Genomic DNA, 6946 nt, shown 5'->3' with positions numbered 1-6946 from the left:
GGGACTTTGCTTTGTAAGTCTGGGTCCCCCCTGAGGAGGGTCTGATGCTCCCAATGTCTGTGAAGGGATACTTGTTTTTCTCTCTCTCTTACTCTGCTAAGAGATTATAACAAATCTCGGAAGAAAGTCTGACGGGCGCAGTGGCGTGGTGGTAAGACGTCGGCCTCCTAATCGGGAGGTCGTGAGTTCGAATCCCGGTCGCTGCCGCCTGGTGGGTTAAGAGTGGAGATTTTTCCGATCTCCCAGGTCAACTTATGTGCAGACCTGCTTGTGACTTAACCCCCTTCGTGTGTACACGCAAGCACGAGACCAAGTGCGCACGGAAAAGATCCTGTAATCCATGTCAGAGTTCGGTGGGTTATAGAAACACAAAAATACCCAGCATGCCTCCCCCGAAATCGGCGTATGGCTGCCTGAATGGCGGGGTAAAAAACGGTCATACACGTAAAAATCCACTCGTGCTAAAAACATGAGTGAACGTGGGAGTCTAAGCCCATGAACGAAGAAGAAGAAGAAGAAGGAAGAAAGTCTCTGCTGACTTTCAATTGTTTCTTTCACAATTTCTGATGTTATATATATATGTGCAAGTTATCCAGAGAGGGTGAATACATCGAATACAATTGTTATGAGACCTATAGCACCGTTAGTTTGTCAGAACTGGAGGTGGTCCATATCAGGCAGTTGTCCATATTAGGCTATTTTCCCTTACGACCGGGGTGTGCTTATTGCGTGCCTTATGAGAAACAGACCGCGTGCAAAAACACACACACTATGATGTGTCAATCGTCTCTAATTAAAAGGACCATATTCTGAGGTCTCAATATTTTTCCACGGTCTTCCCAACGCATGCGATGTCATTTTTCATTGAGAGTTTTCGCCACCATTTGGCAAGGAGTTATCAGCTGAGATAAAACGCCTGTAAGTAGAACGCGAAAAATCACACCTGGACTCAATCCGACCGACTGGTCACGTCTTGCACGGTAAGAGCACTTGACAGTCTCTGCTGCGGATCATAAAATCGTGGAATCTGCTGATTTTCGCACCCCGAATCTTCTCAGCTTCGTCCCAATAGGCCCACTTAAAACATCACACGCGGAATTTAAATTAGCTAAGCTGGACAACTGGACACCACATGTGAGAACCACGCACCAAGACATTGTCAGCATTGAGAGAATGTTTTCGCGGAATTGTTTCACGGTTCTGTGACACTGTTATATTGCGGTGTTACGATATTTTCTTCGTTTCTGATTTAAATTAATGTATATGAAATCAAGTTAAAATTAAACACTGCTTTTTTTTTAAAAAGGCGGACCCTGAAAGAAATAACGTTTCCCTCAGATACATTTTATCCAGCCTGTCACGTTTTTCATTCATACATTTTCTTCTGACAGAAAAAAAGAAAATAACAAAAGAAAAATTAACACATCTGTGTGGGATTAAAATCAAACGTCGATTTGTGTTACTAAAGTTACTGACCACCATGTGCATACGAACTGCTGCTGCTGCGCCCCCCTCCCCCTTCACATCGTAATCGTATCGGCTCTGTCCCATTTTGCCCACCATCCCTCCACCTCTCCCCAGGACCCCCGCCCCCCCACCTTCCTTTTTAGTAAATAGCCCTTCAGTCGGAGCGGCAGTTGTCGCCAAGCATCCGACTTTTTTTTAATAATTATGTGCGGTTTTTAGTATCTCCTTCACAAAGGTGATCTGATAATTAACTATCTTATTTTTGAAAGCAAACGACAAATTCGCCTCAAAACATTTTATTGACAGTGCATCCATATAGAAAAGGTAGCAAAAAAGCTTGCGGGGACAAAGTGGGCGAGGGAGAGCCTGGGTGGTCAAACGGGGGCCGTGCCATGCCACAATGTCACCTGCTGGTTAAACGAAAGGTTTAAAGGAACAGACTTGCTTTTTGTTTTTATCGCACACAATATTTTGATCTTTTGATCAGTCAACCATCAATTTTGTACATCAACCCCAACAGTGTTGTTGTCCAAAAATAAAAGAATTGCACTCTGTCCTAAAAGTGAACGGTAGTTCAAAGTTAAAGGGATATTGACCAAAGAGCTTTTGAGGAACAATAAAAGACTCTCCCCAAAATAAACACGCAAAAAAACACCCCACACAAATAAAAAAAGAAAGAAAAAAGCAAAACAGATTTACAAGGAAATTAATTATGTTTATGGTTTGCTAGCGCTGTTTTTGAGTCACTTGAGAAAAAGTGACTCTATGTAATCGGTCAGTGTTAGTCTGTCCGGCCGGCCGTCCGGCCGGCCGTCCGTAGACACCACCTTAACGTTGGACTTTTCTCGGAAACTATCAAAGCGATCGGGCTCATATTTTGTTTAGTCGTGACCTCCAATGACCTCTACACTTTAACGATGGTTTCGTTGACCTTTGACCTTTTTCAAGGTCACAGGTCAGCGTCAAAGGAAAAATTAGACATTTTATATCTTTGACAAAGTTCATCGGATGTGATTGAAACTTTGTAGGATTATTCTTTACATCAAAGTATTTACATCTGTAGCCTTTTACGAACGTTATCAGAAAAACAAGGGAGATAACTAGCCTTTTCTGTTCGGCAACACACAACTTAACGTTGGGCTTTTCTCGGAAACTATAAAAGTGACCGGGCTCAAATTTTATGTGAACGTGACTCCCAGTGACCTCTACACTTTGACGTCTGCTTTGGTGACCTTTGACCTTTTTCAAGGTCACAGGTATGTCTTGAAGGAAAAAAATTGAAATATCATATCTCTGAAACTATTCATCGGATTTGATTCAAACTTTATAGGATTATTCTTTACATCAAATTATTTACATCTGTATTGTGTTGTGAATAGCAATTTCTTCCTGTCCATCTGATGCCTCATATAATATTCAGAACTGCGAAAGTGACTCGATCGAGCGTTTGCTCTTCTTGTTATTTTATTGTATAATAAGCATGCTGATACCGGGATGCAGTATTCGTTAAGTGTAAAAGATATAATGCTCACTATTTAAATGTGAATAAAAAAACAAGAAAGGTAGGTATTTTATTTTTATTTTTATTTATCTAAATGTGAACCAGAAAAGATGCATTTCATTTTAACTTAATGGTGCCGTTAAAAACAAAAACTAAATTCTTGGTTACAAAATCAAATGAACCTTTAATTAGTAGTCGATAGTTTAGTACTATTTGTCACTTTTTTAGAGGTGGTTTGACTGAGTTGCCGACTTCTCCGCTTTAATTCCTTTTCAGTTTTATCTGTACACTCTTCGTTTTCACGGGATATGTGTAACACTTTTCCCGACCTCGCACATGATGAACAACATTCATTGGAGCGATATGTTTTCACCGGGTTTTCATAAAATTGTTTTTCATGCCACGCTATTATCGATTACCTCAAAATAAACAAGTCGCGTAAGGCGAAAATACAACATTTAGTCAAGTAGCTGTCGAACTCACAGAATGAAACTGAACGCAATGCAACGCAGCAAGACCGTATATACTCGTACCATCGTCAGTCCACCGCTCACGGCAAAGGCAGTGACATTGACAAGAAGAGCGGGGTAGTAGTTGCGCTTAGAAGGATAGCACGCTTTTCTGTACCTCTCTTCGTTTTAACTTTCTGAGCGTGTTTTTAATCCAAACATATCATATCTATATGTTTTTGGAATCAGGAACCGACAAGGAATAAGATGAACGTGTTTTTAAATTGATTTTGAAAATTTAATTTTGATAATAGTTTTTATGTATTTAATTTTCAGAGCTTGTTTTTAATCCAAATATAACATATTTATATGTTTTTGGAATCAGCAAATGATGGAGAATAAGATGAACGTAAATTTGGATCGTTTTATAAAAAGAATATTTTGTTTACAATTTTTAGAATTTTAATGACCAAAGTTATTAATTAATTTTTAAGCCACCAAGCTGAAATGCAATACCAAAGTCCGGGCTTTGTCGAACATTCCTTGACCAAAATTTCAACCAATTTGGTTAAAAAATGAGGGCGTGACAGTTCCGCCTCAACTTTCACGAAAATCCGGATATGACGTCATCAAAGACATTTATCAAAAAAAATGAAAAAATATATCTGGGGATATCATAACCAGGAACTCTCATGTCAAATTTCATAAAGATCGGTCCAGTAGTTTAGTCTGAATCGCTCTACACACACACACACAGACAGACAGACAGACAGACAGACAGACACACACACACACACACACACACACACACACACACACACACCCACACACACACACACCACGACCCTCGTCTCGATTCCCCCCTCTACGTTAAAACATTTAGTCAAAACTTGACTAAATGTAAAAATGAAACAGGATTTTTTTCAGTAAATGTAAGCTTACAGGGCTGCCGATGGGGAAAGACTGATCCACCTAAACAAATAGCAGTTCACATCGGTTGATGATTCTTCAGTCCCACGGAACTTGGTCCATTAGGGAGTAGCCTTACATCACGTCTACAGTCGTTGACACAATCTAAAAACTCTATCAAATTACTCCGCCAAAGTTCCGACAAACCTACTACACATATGCGTCGTCTATATATGAGCTTAAAAAAGTGTTTATTTTCAATAAAAATCGGTTCGGGTAGCGATGTTATGTTAATCTAGCAAATCAATATTAGTTTTTTTTTAAAGAGTTAAATTCAGGTAGCACTTCATTTGGACAGCCTCGACACGTATGTACATATATGCCTTGAGAAAACGGCCGTTATTTTCGTGTATCTCTTCTTTTATCGGGAAGGATAATAACAGCGGTGGGGTTTCAGTCATGTTTTCTAACGCCAGCTTCAATTTCAGATAATGTTAGGATATTTCAAAATGCAAGGGGGTGGGTGTATAGAAAGGGGGGTATTTTCTCTGAATCGTTTATAAGGAAGGAATGAATGTGTTCAGGTAAGTATGTTAAAAGTAATTAACCGCTGAACTCACCCTCTCTAAAGAGGACACTTCACACCAATCGCTGAAGTTTTCAAGGGGTCATAGAGTACACACATTGGACAATAGAGAGGCCGTAAAAGGGTCGCGTTGCCATTGGTTCACCTGACCACGTGATCAGCCTCTGCACAAAGCTCCGCCCACGGTCATCGAAACCTTTTCTAGTTCAGTCCTGGCTCGGGGCAGGGTTTTTTGGTGTTTTTTTGCCGAACGATGTAGGCGTCTCCTTGGAATTGTTTTGATTGGCGTGCGGAGCGGAGAGTTACAAATTACTTTAAAAGAAAACACTTTAGTTACTTCTCAGATAGAGCGAGTCGCAGAGTGTTATGTATGGTCCGACTGAGGTGCCAGTAGCGGACGTTTTAAATGGAAACAAATTGAAACAACTTTTACATATTGCTTGAGAGAAAAAAAGGGGTTGAGGGCCGTTAGTTCTATCTTGTAATAAAACTATTCGTTTTCAACATTTTAAGTGTGAGCCCTGTGCAAGTCTTTTCTCTCGTTATATTAATTAAAAATCAGTTAAATGCATCAATGCTCTCATTGAGGCTTGAGAGATACAAATGTACCCGATTTTGGGTCATCTCACTCAAATATTTACTAAGGTAATTCAAAAACAATAAAACTTATCACCAAAAGATAGTACTAATCGTCATAAAACAAGTTTTCTTCTTGAAGCCGATTGGGCAAAAGGTCTGATTTTTCCTAAAAATTAAAACGCCAAAAACGTCCGCTATTGACACGTTAGTCGGACTATAGCATGCACACAAACCCTTGAATCACCAACAATCTTTGTAAGATATTCCGTGATATTGTATTTAAAATTAAGAGTCAAACAGACACAGAGATTTTCACCTTCCATTTCTCTGTCATGGAGGCGCGCAGAGGCACGACGTAGAGAGAGCCATCAGATAACCGCGACGTAGGTTTGGGGAGTCGGGTCGGGCACTAACAGTACAGTTTATTTTACTGAACTGTACATTAATTATCGCAACAGGTTTGAACAGTTCGCTTTACATTTGATTCTGTCTCTCTCTGTCTGTGTCTGTCTGTCTGCCTGCCTGTCGGTCTGTCTGTCTGTCTGTCTGTCTGTCTGTCTGTCTGTCTGTCTGTCTGTCTCTCTGTCTGTCTGTCTGTCTGTCTGTCTGTCTGTCTCTGTCTGTCTCTCTCTGTCTCTGCCTCTCTCTCTCTCTCTCTCTCTCTCTCTCTCTCTCTCTCTCTCTCTCTCTCTCTCTCTCTCTCTCTCTCTCTCTCTCTCTCTCTCTCTTGCCCGTTCGAGTTCCTGAACTCAAAAGGGCAAGTGAGTTACCGTGACGATTCTGTGTGTCTAAACTTATCACTATCGTGATATTGTGCACAGGTTCGTGTTCTATGGTAACTGGAGTTGTGAACCTACGTTTAAAACCCCTTTTGTTTTTGCTTCGTAGCAAAACCCGTGAGAAGAGAAAAGGTGGATTGTGTCTTTAAGGATAGATCTTCAACTGTGTACCAGCCCTGCATTGTGTGTGAGCATAATCGCGCTGCCTTCATCATATTGAGGAATCTTCAAACTAACTTTGTTAACTGTGTTCTACAGCTAAATTCGTGACCTGACTAGGACGTGCTCGCTTCTTATACGTGCCTCAGGTCGGTCACGCTATAGTGACGGCATTGTATGTGTCGTGCCCTGAAGCCATTGGCTTATTTTCATCCGCAAAGAAAGCGGCTGGTCTCCTTAATTTCTGTGAACGTTTTGTTCATCTTGCATTTAAGCTTATATTATCTAGTATCCCATTGTTTGTTGTGGGATTTGCTTTACCTTTTGTTCGGTCACCCTTCATTTTTAAGCAACAATTTGTTTCTTTATTTTTGATTGCATACCTTTGTGTGCTGCTATCTCATCCTGTATCATCCTGTTCTAAATAGCAACTATAATTCGTGTTGGGGGAATCTTGACATTTACTTGGAGAAATCCTTGTGCGTTTATGATATACTAGAACTGTTGTTTTGACTGC

This window comes from Littorina saxatilis, linkage group LG8 (assembly GCF_037325665.1).
Source record: "Littorina saxatilis isolate snail1 linkage group LG8, US_GU_Lsax_2.0, whole genome shotgun sequence".
Classification (NCBI taxonomy): Eukaryota; Metazoa; Mollusca; class Gastropoda; order Littorinimorpha; family Littorinidae; genus Littorina; species Littorina saxatilis.
Note: the sequence above shows the minus strand (reverse complement) of the source record.